This window comes from Coenobita brevimanus, chromosome 91 (assembly GCF_032717465.1).
Source record: "Coenobita brevimanus isolate Jiangsu-jjx chromosome 91, ASM3271746v2, whole genome shotgun sequence".
NCBI lineage: Eukaryota > Metazoa > Arthropoda > Malacostraca > Decapoda > Coenobitidae > Coenobita > Coenobita brevimanus.
The window spans coordinates 7,223,739-7,239,492 of NC_137044.1; positions in this window are offsets into that span (position 1 = coordinate 7,223,739).

The window sequence follows — 15,754 nt, forward strand, 5'->3', positions numbered from 1 at the left end:
AATATGTGCAAAACTGATGAAGGGGAAAGGAGAGAGGATTACTGGGAGGAAAATGTTGGAAATAACGAAGTAATGAAAGATGATGAAACAGAGAAAAAAAAAGACATTTATTATACCGAATGCATGGAAAGACAGATAACAAAGATCATAGGAGAAGATTAAAAAAGAAAAAAAGAGTTGAGAAGAAAAGTTGGAAGAGAGATAATGGAAGGAGTGGAAGGATATGCAGTTTGATAAAAAAAAAATACATATATATAAATAAAAAGGCAGTGGAGGATGAGTTGAGGTTTTGCAAGTTAGAGATTAACTTCTAGGAGGGAATGAAGAGAACCCTAAAAGAAAAACACTTAGAGGAAGGACAAAGAGAGACAGACAGACAGACAGAGACGGGAAAAACTGAGAGAGATGGACAGCAGTAAATGGGAGATGAGGTGTGTGTGTGTGCTGGGGAAGGGGGGGAAGGGGGTAATGGATTAAGGGGGAAGGGGAGAGGGAGAGGGGGAGGGGGAAGAGCTAGGGGAGGGGGAGAGGGAGCGGGAGGGGGAGAGGTGAGGGGTAAGGGAGGCAGGCGTGTAGTCCCTCCTCATTAACACATCCGTCACAAAGTTCATAATGGCCTGCGAGTCCACCGCGCGGCCTGCTAATGAGCACCGATGGCTGGGTTACGACTATTTGCCACCTCTCTCTCTCTCCTTAACCCCCTCTCTCTCTCTCTCTCTCTCTCTCTCTCTTCTTAACACCCTCTTGTCTGGCAATTGGTACCCTGTCGACATCCCTCTTTTCGCGTTGTCGGTGTATTGTGTTTGTTTTCGAAGTCTTCTCTCTCTCTCTCTCTCTCTCTCTCTCTCCATTTGTTATATCTTTTCCCTTCTTCGATATTCATATGGCTGCGTGTGCCATGTTATATTCTTTTTATCCTCGTGTGTGTGTGGGGGGGGGTGAGTGGGTAGGTGGGTGTGGGTGTTACCTCCTCCTCTCGTGCCGCCGTCGTCACACAATCGTCATCCAAATCTCCTTCTCTTTCTCCCGTCAAAGTCTTCTCATAGTTTCCTAATCCATTCTCCTCTCTTCCATATTCAGCCTCGTCATCCTCCCATCAGCCGTGTCTCAATCTTTCTCCACGCACTGTACATCCCTCACGTACACAAGCTTTTACGGAGAAATTGCCGAAGTGTAGATTCCTCTCTTCTTCCAATGATTTCCTTTTTTTCCCCCTCTTATATAACAGATACCGTAATCATATCCCACCAATAGCAAGCACCCTGAATAGGATCAATATTTTTGTTGATGTTTGTTCTCATACGTAAATAATTGTGTATTCGAAGTCAATGTTGACTATACATTGTCTTGAAGCTTTGTCAGATCTGAAAGAAACGTTGTTACCTTAATTTGTGATAATCAATCGGGCTGGTCTCTCGCTTCATTAGTCAGGGCTCCAATAAGTAAAGGAATCAGTGACCTCAAAAATACCCGGAAAATACCACACATTTACAAAATCGCATTGTTCAGCCAAATATAGAGAGAACTTATCGGTTAGGAGGCGAAGTAAATTTTTGCCAAACACATTTTCACGTTTTTATATCTTTATAATATTTTGACGCGAAGCGAGTAAACAGAAACTTGCATATTTTTCATTTGTATTCTTGGAAGGCTTGTTCCCGCTGTTACCAGAGTTTACCGTGACCATGATTTGCGTCGATAATTAGCGTCTTTTAACACATAGGAGAGAAACGTACGTCGAGAACACAGACGTGAAGAAATATATGTCGTTTACGTCAGCATGGATTATTACTCGTATTTATTTACCAATCCTTCACGTCCGAGTTGCAAAAAAGATCCTGGAGTGAAGTTTGGAACACGACATGACTGTTCGTGGCTGTCAATATAGTTAGGGAAGATGTGTGTAAATAACCTCCTTCGTGGATGTCTCTTTTACGCTCGTCACCTCCCCACACCTGTCTCCATCACTCATCTCCACCACTCTCATCTCCACCATTCTTATCTCCACCGCTCATTAAGATCGCTGTATCAACCATCATTATATAATCACCACTTTCATCACCATCACTCATCACCACCACCCTCGTCTTCACCACCATTTCCACTACCTATCACCATCATTCTCATCACCTTTATCTCCACAACTTTCATACGCGCCATTTAACGCAACTCATTTCCGTCATTCATCATACTCACTCTCCCATCCACCATTATCTTCCTTATCCGTCCTCACCATTCATCACCATCACTCTTATCTCCACCATTCATCACCACCACTTATCTCCACCATTCAGCGCCACCACTCTTATCTCTATCATTCATCACCATCACACTTATCTCCACCCTGTAGCACCACCACTCTTACCTACCCCATTCATCACCAAACCCATCTCCACCACTCACTACCACCACATCCACTCTCCATCATTCTTTACCAGCACTCCCATCTCCTTCATTCAGCACCATCCCTAGTATCTCCACCATACATCACCACCACTTCCATGCCTCTCATTTCCACCCAGCCTTTTCCAGCACACTCGTTTTCATTATTTCCTTACACACCAGATCTGTCTCGTTCTGTTCATCATTTCCATATGCACTATCCCCATAGGCAATACTTCCCTAAACTCTTTAATCTTTCTCTCAGTTTCTTCACTGCCATATTCATTTTCGTCATTTCTATCATCACCACTTGCATCGCCACTTCCTTCATTACCTCCATATTCCTTACTTTTATGCTTTTGCTTAGCTTCATTACTTCATATTTCATTACTTCTACTTGTCCTACCCAAACATTATTATTATCATCATCATCATCATCATCATCATCATTATCTTTATTGACATCGCCACTCCCTCAGCTTAGTTTCTCCACCACTCGTCTCCATCACACTTGTCCCTACCCCCAGTTTGGCTGCCCTCACCTCCATCTCTCCCTTCGTCATCACATTTCCTTGACCCACTCCACCACTACCTACGAAAGTCTCTCTCTCTCTCTCTCTAAAATATATATAACACCAGTAACCTAAACCATAACAAATCTGTGCCACTATCATCGAATTCCCCTTTCCTTACCACTCAAATCTCCATCACTCACCAACATTTAGAATTTACTTCTACTTTTTGAGCCCCTCCTCTCCACCACTTGATGTGTTCTTCACCACTCGAGTTAGAATTTCTGCTCTCCTACAGAATTCTTCATACCCTTTACCATCTGCATCCAAATCATCTCCATCACTCGTCACTACATCGTTCTTCCTAACCCCCATCTCTCCATCACCCTCTAGAGTCTTATTTGCCAAGCTTCTCACCATCAAAATTAGCCTATAAAAACAGAAGAAAATTCCTCCAATACATTTTTCTTATCAGTCAGAACACCATTACTGACAGCACCATCACACATTACTATTCTATCCTTTGCCACCCCTCCCAATCCACCTCTCTCACCACCACTCGTTTCCACCAATATCCTTCAAAGCCATTTTCTTTATCACTCAGTATCACACATACCCAACACGCTTCCCCACCACTATCCTCCGAAGCCCTCCTCTTCACATCTCTCGTCTCCTCCACTACAATTATCACCACCGCCACCACTGCCAGTACTCCTTCCCAATAAAATCCTTCAATCCCTTTTCTATATCATAAGTATCATTCATATCCCCACCACACATCTCCACCATTACCTTCAAAACCCTTCCTGTTTGCCATTCTCATCACCACCATCAAAACCACCACCACCACCAACACTCGTTGCCACTCAAATTCTTCAAAGCTTGGTATCTTTCATCCCCAGCACATCACAACTCTCCAAACTCCTTGTTTGCAACACTCGTCATCAGCACCATCTCCATCGCTAGTCTCCACCATTCGTCTCCTTCCCTCATTTTCTCCCCCCATCACTGTCTCCTTCGTCTTCCCTCGGTCCCGTCTCCTCCATTATCTTTAGTGTCGTTACCCTCACACACCCTCTACCCCAGCGCTTCCCAGGCTTATCTTGTTTTGGCCAGCGCTCCTCATCCTCTCTTTCACACCGCTGTTTTTCCTCCGGTTTTGGCCACCTTCCTCTCTTTAATTCATTTTTACCAGCACCTGTCTCTCGTCTGCATTCCTGTTTTTTTTTTTCTCTCTGATTTATGGTGTCTTTTGCATCCTTATTTCAACATTCCTTTCGACTCCCTCACTTCAGGTGCTGTTATAATAGTACTGTACAACTAACCACTTCGCCGTTCTTTCTGTGTTTATTTTTAAGTTGCTAAAATATATAATGAGGGGCCAGAAGGATTATGAGATTATAGGGAAAATTTGTGAAAGGAGAAAGAGAGAGGATTAAGACAAGGAAGAAAAAAAAGAAATTAAGAAATAAATGGTGAAGTGGCGAAGCATGCTTGAGGAAAAAAGAAAGAGGATGATACGCAAAAGGCAACAGGAAGGAGAATAGGCATAAGGCTAGATAAAGAGATGGAGGAAGAGGAGAAGAAGGAGAACAGAAGGGAGAAGGAGAAACAAAATGGTATGACGGAGACGACAGCAAGAGGAAGAGACCTATAGTGACAGGAGGACGACAGAGACAACAGGATGGTAAGTGAAATGTGGTAAAATGAGTATACGGCAGGAGGGTAAAGAGAAATATGGTGAGATGGGGTAAGGGCAGGAGTTGAGGAGGTGCTGGGTCAGTTGGGGACAGAGCAAGAAGGACTGGGGAGAACTGGTGAGACTGGGAGACGGCAAGAGAGTGGGAAGGGGAATGAAATAGGGGAAAAGGTTTGAAAATGAGGGGGGAGAGATGTGATTGGTATATGTAAGGAATTATTAAAAAAAAAAAAAAAAATACGTCACGGGGTCAGTTCCAGGAATTTGGTTATGAGGTCAGTTTACACAATCTTCACATCAGCCACCCCCAAACGGTACTGAGGTCACGACACAAACCCTTTCACCCTTTGACCGCTAGGATTTCTTTCACATGAATAAAGTACTCAGGTGCATTACAGCAGTGACATGGTTAATCATGGTAATTATTGACCTTCTGACTGCTATGTTCCTTACATTTGATGAAACTGGACCTGATTGAAATTTTGCCATATATTTGTCTGTGTCTGATAATTGAACTTAACTGAAGATCATATTTATGCAAATTATAATATTCTAATGAAAGATTAAAAAAAAAATAATAACATATTTGGTGGTTACTAAAAGAGACCATACAGTGCATCTACTTGTATGTCCAGCGTCTAGTATGACAATTATGAAGAGATAAACATGAAATGCTAAGGTAGGCTCAGATTAATTCAGTGTTTCACCATACACGTTTCCTCAGGAATAACATTAAGCTATTTATAGCCACCTCCTATTTACATTAACTGTAGCTTCAGCCTGTTCATATTGTTAAGGTCTTGTCTCTGAATGCGGACTATCCTTCTTGTAATAGTAGGAATACAGCTATTCATGATGGCAATCATGCTGATGATGATGATGATAATGTTAACGTTATATGTTGCATAAAAATTCTTACAGGCATCAGATAACGCGGTTTTTAGTACCACTATACAGTATTACATTACTATCAGTAATTTTTACATCAACCTTTTCATGTCATAATTTCTCAACTCATCCTCCCCCTCCTCTCCGACGTCCTTGCGCCAGAGCAAGTATCTATAAAGGGTTTTAGCTAATTTTTACAACAAACACATCTCCTCAGCAATGACATATTACTACATATTTTTTTTTACTGCTACATTCTTCCCATTGTTAATAACCTTACTGTGGCTAAGAAGTCCCTGGAGCCTGTGTAAGTTAAAATGAAAGTATAAACGACCTGATACGGGAAATAAGTTCCAGAAACTCCCTGAATACGGCTTCAGGTCTGCCCTCTAGTGGTATTTCCTCGGCCACCTGGTTCTCTCTTTCTCCTCCTCCCATTCCCACTCTCTCTCTCTCTCTCTTGACCGCCCCTCTCACCTCTCACCCCACACCACACACCTGGCAAGCCTCAACTCTTGCAGCTATTTCCGTAATCTTTTCCTCACACCTCCCTTTTCCTGTGCTCAATTTTTATCACATCCTCTTTGGTCTGTGTGTGTGTGTGTGTGTGTGTGTGTGTGTGTGTGTGTGTGTGTGTGTGTGTGTGTTGACTGTATATGATGATACATATTATATGTATATATATATATTGCTTTCGTTCCTTGAGAGAGAGAGAGAGAGAGAGAGAGAGAGAGAGAGAGAGAGACGAATAAGGAAAAAGAACTGGTGAAGATAAAGTAGAGATAAGCTGGAAGGAATAAGAGGGGATTAAGAGGTCGGATTACAGCTTTCACAAGGAGGAATTTTCTCAGCTGAGCAAAATCGTCTGATGTTTGCTTTAATAAAATCTACGTACATCGAAAACAGAGAATACAATTACGAGAGTTGCTGTATAACTCTTTGTAGACAAGGATTCCTCTCACTTAAACAAAATCATCTGGTGTTAGTATTAGAGAAGAAAAAAAAATATGTCCACAACAGCGAAAAGGTTCTTCGATTTTATTTTTTACTGTCTAACGCCAAGGATCTTCTCAGCTGAACAAAATCGTCTGGTGGTAGCTGGAATACAGTCTCAAGTGAAATAATTTGAACGAAAGTGTTAAGAAAAGGAAGATTACAGAAAAGATGCATCAAAGACAAAGAAAAAAAAAAAAGCCTTGTACGGGTGAAAGAGAACTAATGAGAAAAGAACGGATACTTAAGAATGTGTGAGGAAATCTAAGTCTGAATGATAGGGCGAACTGGAGAGGGAGAGCAAGAGGCAAGGACGTAGAGAGGGGCAATGGTAGAAATAAGCAGGGATGGAGAAGGAGGAGGGAAAGGTTCTGGGGTGAAGGAGGTAGGGAAGAGAGGTTCTGGGGTGAAAGTAGAAAAAAGGGGGTGTTCCAGGACTAGGGATGGGGAGAAGTTCTGGGGTAAAGGAAGGTGAGGGGCGATGTTCTGTGATGAAGGAAGAAGATGGGAGAGGTTTTGGAGAGAATAAGGGAGAGGGGAGAGGTTCTGGAGTGAAGGAAAGAGAGGATAGAGTTTCTTGAGTGAAGGAGGGAGAAGGGAAGATTCTGGGATGAAGAACGGAGAGAGCAAAAGTTCCGGGCTGAATCGGAGAAAAAGGGAAGGGGTTCCGTGGTGAGAGAGGGAGAGGGGAGAGAGTCTGGCGTGAAGGAAAGAGCGGGGAGAGGTTCTGGGGTGAAGGAAGGAGAGAGTAGAAGTTCCGGGGTGAATCAGGGAAAAAGGGGAGAGGTTTTGGGGTGAAGGAGGAGGGGGGTGAAAGGTTCTGCCTGGGGTGAAGAGAAACGGAATAGAGGGAAGCGGTTCTGGGGTGAAAGAGGAAGGGGAGAGGTTCCGGGGTGAAAGAGGAGGGGGGAAAGGTGTTGGGGTGAAGGGAAACCGAAGAGAGGGGAGAGGAGCTCGAAGGTGAAGGAGGGAGAGCAAGGAGAGAAATTATGGAGGAAAAAAGAAGGGGGAGAGATCAGGGAGAATGGGTGAGAGTTAGAGGCGGGGTGAGAAGGAGTGACAGAAAAGTGCAAGAGGTGAGAGTGGAAGGCAAGGAGGAGGAGGAGGAAGATGCCAGGGTTAGAAGGAATGATGGGGAGGGTGATAAGGGAAGGAGAGGAGACGGAGGAGGTGCTAAGGTGACATGAGTAGTGGCTATTGTGGGGGTGAGAGAGGGAGGGACGACACGACAGGGAAAGAAGGTAGAAGATAGATTAGTAGAAAAGGTAATAAAGATGGATGTGGGATAACGGACGACGGCTAAGATAACAAGGTAAAGGGATACATGAAGAGGAGAGGACTGGGTAGAGGAGGAGGAACGAGGTGGGAAGGGAAGAAGCCAGATGACAGAGTAGGGGAAGGGGTGATAAAGATGGATTTAAGATAAGACGGGAGAGGCCATAAGAGAAAAGTGAAGAGGAAAGGACTGGCTGAAGGAGGACGGCCGGTGTGGCAAAGAAGGTAGCAAGAAGACAGAGTAGGGGAACGAGTGGCACATGGATGTGGGATAACAGAAAGTAGAAGAGGTAACAAGGAGAGAGATCCTCAGTGAGTAGGAGAAAGCTAGTGGATAAAGGAAGTCCAGGGAGGAAGGAAACTGATTGAAAAGGGTAGGGAGTTACTGGAAAAGGAAGGGTAGGGCAAGGAAAGAGATTAAGTGAGGAGGAAAGAGTTGGTAGAGAAACGATGTGCCTAGTAAGGAAAGTGACAAAGTAAGAGGAATGAAAATGGGTTGGCCAGATACGCAAGAAGGTGAATGAGGAGGAGTGGCTTCAAATGGAGGGACCATGTGTAGAAAGAGGCCGCGGGGAAAGAGAAAAAAACTCACTGAAATGGAAGAGTCAATGGGGAAAGAGGTTAAGGAGGAAAAAGGTGACAGAAAAAGGAAGGCCAAGATGACAAGAGACCGAGGGAAGACGAGAGGGATGCTTGAAGAAAGGAGAACAATGTGGAGAAAGAGGTTAAATGAGAAGAGGAGAGCTACTGGAAAAAGGAGGGGACAGGTTAGAGAAGAGACGAAGAAGAGGGGGACTGGTGAATGAAAAAAGGGCCAGATGAAGAAAAAGACCGAGTGAAGTTGAGCTGGCTGGCTGAAGAAAGAAGGACTAAGAGAAGAAAAGGCTGACACAGGAGATGCCTGTCTGCAGAAGAGATGCCAGGCGAGGAGAAAGAAAATGAAACAGAAGAGGACTGAATTAAAAGAAAAAAAAAGGCTAGGTTCGGAAGGTGCCTGGGTAAGAGGAGTGGCCAAGGGACGAAGAGAGAGTTAAAAAAAAAAAAAAAAAAAAAAAAAGCCGCAGTTGAAGGCCAAAGTTAGGAAGGTACCTGAGTGGGAAGGGGGACTGCTGCAAAGGGAAGGGCCAAGAGACAGACACACATGGGTAGGGTTGGGGTGACAACAAGGAGATCGGGTGTCAGGAGAGATGTGGGAGAGGCGAAGGGTTAGCGGGTGACAAGAGAGGGGAGTCGAATCGCAGGTAAGGTAACAGGGAAAGGCTTGAGGTGACAGGGGAAGGTGGTCGAGTGAAAGAGGAGGAGGAAGGGCGCGACACAGGGGAGCAGGATTGATGAGGAAGGGGAAGGTTGTGGTAACGGAGGAAGGAACGGGAATCAGAACTGGGATGGCGGGCATGGGAAAGAGTGCAAGGAAGGAGAAACAAGAAGCAATGGGGAGAAAAGAGCAAGGAAACGGGAAGGATGACGCAAATCAAAGAAAAGGAGCAAGTGAGAAAAAGCAAGACACAGGAGTAGGCAGGCGAGGGAACCACAGGAGAGGGGTACGAGGAAGACGGGGCGAAGTAGGGGGACAAAGGAAAAGTAGCAAGGAAGAAGAGTGACGGAGAAAAAGGAGAAGAAGGGAGGCGAAGAAAACAGAGCAAGGTTGGAAGATGGGGGAGAAAGTGAGGAAAGGGAGCGAAGGAAAGAAAGGGTGGAAGGGAAGTGAGGGAGAGGGAGAGAGGAGGTGGGGCAAGGGAAGAGAGGGTAGAAATGGGCAAAGAGAGAGCCAGGAAAGGGAACTATAGAAGGCTGGTGAAAGTGAAGAAGAGATGGATGGGTGGCAGAGAAGAGTGGGATGGTGGAACGGAAAACGAAAGAAGCAAAAGGAGAGCAAGAGGGCATATACTGTATATACAGAAAGAGAATGAGAGAGAGAGAGAGAGAGAGAGAGAGAGAGAGAGAGAGAGACGGTATAGTAGGAGGTGTAAGGGTGAGGGAGGGGGAAGGGTGACACAGGCAAATTTTCTGCTTCTAGTCCCCGCAACACCTGGGAGCATACAGGTGTTGGCCATGACCACCCCACCTGGCTCACCTGGCCCGTTAAGAAGGCTATGAGAGTTGGCAGAGGAGGAGGAGGAAGAAGAAGGAAGAGGCAGGAAACAGAGGGTGAGAAGAACGAACGAGTGAAGCATGACGATAGAGAAGAATACCAATGAAGAGAGAGAGAGAGAGAGAGAGAGAGGGGGGGGGGATAGAAGAATACAAGAGAGGAAGACGCATGGGTAAGAGGTATGTTAGTATGGGGCAATGGTAGGCAGGAGGAAGGCAGGTAGTGGCATGCAAAGTAGAAAGGTTAATTTAGAGGAAGGGGTGCATGTTGTAAGGGAGGAAACGCGGCAAAGTAAAAGGGTAAGTGTAATGGAATAAATTATAGAATGGCACACACACACACACACACACACACACACACACAAGTACGACGTAAAGCAGTAGTAGACGATGAACGGTTGGATGGATGGATGGATGGATGGATGGCAGATTTACAGTATGATGGAAGATAAGAAGGATGAGGAAGACGGCAGGAGGGAGGAGTTTACGTCGGCTAGGTCTAATCCCTCAGGTATAAGAAGTGTCCTCTAAGGTGGATTAATCTGTCAACATAAAGCACGAATTAATATAAAAGACGGAGAAGAAGGATATAATGCAAAAACTTAAAAGGGAGGGAGATGAAGGAATAATGGTAGCAGGGAAAGGAGATAGAAATAAAGATCAGTCCTTTTTGGAGTACTGGCAATGGAAGGAATTCTATCGTCTGGCATTTGATGGCCTTGGTTATCTAGTGGCGGCTCTCCACGCTGCTCGATCTCTAACAGCCTCTCTGTACAGTCTCTTAACCCTGACGTCACACTGACCTCGTCCCAGTTTTTTTTTTTTTTTTTAACTCTGTCCTCCCAACTCTACCCTCAGCGTTCACACCTTCATCCTCGGCATCTAGTCGTCCTCCTCCATTTTCTTCACATACCCAAACCATCTCAATCTACCTTTTCATCACAATTCACAACACTTCCCGGCGGAAACCCTTACAGCCAAAAAGTCAACCCCTCAGAAACACGACGATTTTTATATCTTATTCTTCCTAGAGCCACTTAATTAATTAGCTGTCTTTTGTATTTTATTCTTGTTACGACCAGACAGTTCCATTCAACTAAAAAGAGACCTGTAACAGAGGAGATATATACTACTGTTTTGTGATTTCGACTTGGCTTCGATACTTAATACAAATTCAGTTACCTATTTAGAACATGCATTGAGAGTACATTGACCACTGTATTTGTAAAAGAATGTATATATAGGCAGCACACGATGGATCAGTAAAAAAAAAAAAAAGAGTAAGACATCCAGTAAGAAAGTTTGTTGGGTAAAGAATAAACGAGAGTATATTTAGACAGCATGATCAGTAAAGAATAAACGAGAGTATACTTAGACAGCATGATCACACAGAGATAATGGATGTGGTGAAAATAATAATAAAATGAGTATGAGAGTAGGAGCAGGCGTGGAAGGATAGATACTTAAGTAAATGGGTAAAAGAGAGGCATGGTTACTGGGGAAGCAAAAGACGTGACAAAGACTTAAAGTAAATAAATGAAATATATACGGATATGCAAATGACTAACGCATTCCCGTATATCTGAGTGAAAAATGAGGCTCACGACGATGACGACGATGATGACATTTTATTTCAACATGTTTTTTTTCAACCGAGTGTCAACCATTTCCACCACCAATTTCTCCCTACTCATTCAAAACCCCGTACACGTTCCAGCACTATAAAAGAACGAAAATCAAATGAATATGATAATACCATCAAACAGGAAGGCGGAGGGAAGGGGGGGAGGAGAGAGAGAGAGAGAGAAAGAGAGAGAGAGAGAGAGAGACGGGGTAAGTTTGAAGAGAAGGTTGAGGGAGGGAGAGAGGGGGAGGAGGTAGGAGAGGGTCAGTAGGGGGGAGAAACGATGAGAGATGACTGGTGGGGAATTAATGGCACGGCCCGATGGTTACTTACATAGACAAATATATAGAAGAGGGGCTGGAGGAGGCAGCGACAACAAGGGAAGGCACAGAATTAAAGATGAAGGGACGGCACGCTTGCTCACAGAGAATTATTTACCGTGAAGTTCCGTCATACGCGGTGAAAGCGAAAAATCCTTAATGAAACGAACAAGATAATATTTGCAGTTGCTGGCTGGAAAAAGACAGAAAAAAAAGGTTAAAAAGATGGTGCGCTGGTGGTGGGGAAGGTGGCAAGAATAGGTAAAAAGTTGAAAAGGTAGTGAGTTGGTGAATGTGGGGTAAGGGAGAGGTAGTGCCTAAAAAACAAAACAAAAAATGAAAAGATGGTGTGTAGGTGGTGGGACAGTGGTGGGGAGTGGAGGGTGTGGGGGAGGACGAAGGGAGAGAATACAAAGGGACATAAACAAAAGAGGGAGGACCAGGCTTTGATGACGAATATTCGCAAGCCCGTAAAACTTGCACAACTTGTATTACATTATATTTTTAATCTTTCCTTACTTTCATTCTTTCACACAGGCAGGAAGGCAGGCAGACAGGAAGGTAAGTTAAGAAGGCAAGCTATCACGCAGGTAGGCAGACAGGTAGGAAGGAAGGAAGAAAAGGCAGGTTAGGCAGTTTTGAAAAGTTGGAAAAGCAAGCAGGCAAAAAGGAGGTTACAGTGAGCTGGCTGGAATGCAAGTTAAGGAGGCCAGCAGGAAAGTTAGACATGTAGGCCTTGAAACAGATATGCAGGTTAAGCAAGTGTGGAAAGCAGGCAGACAGGCTAGGTTGGCAGGTTCAGCAGGTTAGAAAGGCAGACAGACAGGACGACTAGGCAGGCAGGTTAGGAGGCAGACACACTAGGCAGGCAAGTTGGGCAGCAGACAGACTAGGCTGAGAGATTAGAAAGTCAGCAGGTAGGCAAGCTAGGCAGGTTGGGAAGGTAAGAAGACAGGAAGCTTGGCAGGCAGGTTAGAAAGTTAGCAGGCAGACTAGGTATGCAGCTTAGAAAGGCAGCAGGCAGGCAGGCAGGTAGGAAGGTTAGTCAGACAAACAGGAAGACTAGCAGATAGACGTACAAGAAGGCAGGAAGGCAGGCAGGCAAGCAGGTTAGGCAGTGGATCCAGTGTTTTGTTCTGCCATGTAAGCATCCATAAACAAAGCTCGCATGTCCAGGAGTTTCCAAGGGGACAAGTTACCCTGGCATAAACGCGAAAGGCATTTTTTTTTTCTTTTAGGTGGGATCGTGGTGTGGGAATGTGCGGGTGTCATGAGAGCTGATCACAAGGTTGAAGACTGATAACTGTGTGTATGGTTACCTATGTAGATGTATGTATGTCAATCTGTTTAATTATCTATCTATCTATCTATCTTATCTGTCCATCTATCTATCTATCTATATACCTATCTATTCATCTATCTATCTATCTATATCTATCTATCTACCCATCTTTCTATCTATCTGTGTGTGTGTGTGTGTGTGTGTGTATCTGTCTGTCTGCCTAACTAACCAGTATATCCGTCCGTTCATCTATCTATCTTTCTATCTATATAACTATCTATGTCTATCTATCCACCTATGTCTGTCTATTTTTCAGTTTATCTACCTTTCTATCTAGTTACCCATCTTCACACCAGAGGTCTAAGTGGTCTAGTAAGGAACTGGGGGTTTCGAGAAAGGTGTGGGTTTAACACTGAAAATACCTGCGGGTGTGGGTCCATTCACTGCAGGTGTGGGATGCTTGTTGGACATGAGTAAGGCTGAGATCAGTTTCATAAAAAAATGTCTAATCTGATTGCAAATAAATGTCTGTATGTTTGCTTATTCACCCGTCCATCCATGTTTGTTTATTTATTTACTTAATCATCTATCCATCTATTATCTATGTATCTACAAGCCTGGCGTTTTATCTCCTCATATTCTTATCTCTCCTTCGATCACTAGACATCCTCATCGGCGGGACTGAAGCATCTCTCTCTCTCTCTCTCTCTCTCTCTCTCTCTCTCTCACAACAAGTATCCCAGCAGGATAAAAATAAGAGAAAATTCCTCGCTCCGTCTCGCTCATGGGATGAGTAAGTCAAATTTCTGTTGTCTTTCAACTGAAAACAGGAACTGACTTGGCATCGAGCGGACGCCGCCGAAGGCGGCCTTTAAGTTAGTACAATATGAAATACGTTTTCTTGGTGGTAAGTCTGATGTGACTATACTTACGCTAACCTGTCCCAGATTTTCGTCCTTAAGTATCCAATTTTCCGTAGCTCAGTGGCAGAAAACAATGCTATGTCTCTGCGTCCTTTCCGTAGCACTTTTTCGTCACAAACACCATATTCTAGCGTTCATCTCCTGATATACCACTGCATTCAAGATGGAGAGATGACAATTTTGGGCAAAGTTAAAGTAAAAGCAGTATAACTTTTTTCCTCTAAACATATTCGAGGGAGGACTTAGATGCTTGTATTTCACCCGTCCTCCAATCACATCAGCATTATCAAAATCAACATTACCCTTACCCTCCGTGATTCATTAATACAATCTCGGGTCCCATTCTCAGTCACGAGAGCAGAAAGAATATACGTCATCCTGGTGAAGGTATACGTGATTTTTTTTTTATTTATTAAAACACATTCAGGGGGCGACCAAGCTACTGTTGTATCATCCGGCCCTCTAGTGTGAACCCGTTATGTTACACCGCCTTGTATCATTGCTCTACTGTGCATGGGATAGTTATTTTAATCTATATTTACCAGTTTGTTTCCTCGTCATATGCTAATTATTCCAGTCCGGCCTTAATCAACATCTTTCTCCAGAGTGTTGGGGCTTGTCCTGAATGATAAGTAAATAATCTAAATAAAAAAAAATTGTTCTACCACATCAATATTACCAACACCAACATTAGCTTCAGCGTCCCTCGCTCCTCAACAACCCTCTAGACTCCCATTCCCATTCACGGCAGCGCACCAGGATCATTAAGTCCCTGAGAACACGATTATTTTCATAATTTGGGGCTTAGTATTCAATATGGAAAGGGATGACGGTAGGTAGGCGAAGACAGTCAAGGAAAAATGGGCAGAATGATGAGGGTGTGTGAAGGAAGCAAAGGCGGATGTGGTGTGAGGATAAGGGTGGAATGATGAAGATTGACGATAAGGAAAAAGGGAGACGAAGAAAGTACGGGCGGGAAGGGTGTATGGATACAGGTGCAAAGATGAAGGCAGGCGATAAGGAGAAGGGAGATGAAAGTATGGGCGAAAAGGATGTAATGATATGGGTGTAAGGATGAAGTGCTCACAGGAAAAAGAGAGGCGTAGGGAATATGAGTGGAAAAGGTGTGAGGATAAGGATACATTGACTATGGTTTTTTGTTGTGTTGAAAGAGTGCATCGATAAGGGTACTACGATGAGGGGTGCCTGTAAGCGAAGAGACGTGAAGGAAGGAAGTGTGGAAAACAGAAGGGATAAGGATGCAAGGACAACGGATACTCACAGGGAAAATGGTGTTTTGTGTGTGATTAGGAAGGAGTGCAAAATGAAGGAATGCGTGTATGATGAATGAAACTGTGTTTCGAGAAGGGAAACGTGTATGATAAGGAAGACGTGTATGATGAAGGAAGACGTATTTGCTGATGGGAATATATATTTGACAAAGGATGGAATGTAGGGTGAATGGAGAAAATGGCACAAATCGGGAGGGGAAGAAAAGGGCGGGGAAAGTAGCAAAGCTTGAGGACCTAGCTGAACTTCATCTATTGGTATGAGCAGGAGATGATCCACGAAAAGAAAGGCAGAAGACTTAGAATTAACGCCTATCGACTGCACGTGGGTCATTAACGCAGACAATCGATCTTTCCTCAGTTCAGATCTTCCCCCAGAACTGTCAAATGTACATCCAGGTCCCCAATGCTACTGCTGGGTGAACAAGGTCAACAGGGTGTGCCAAAGGGTCGAGCTACCGCATTTATGGTCCAGG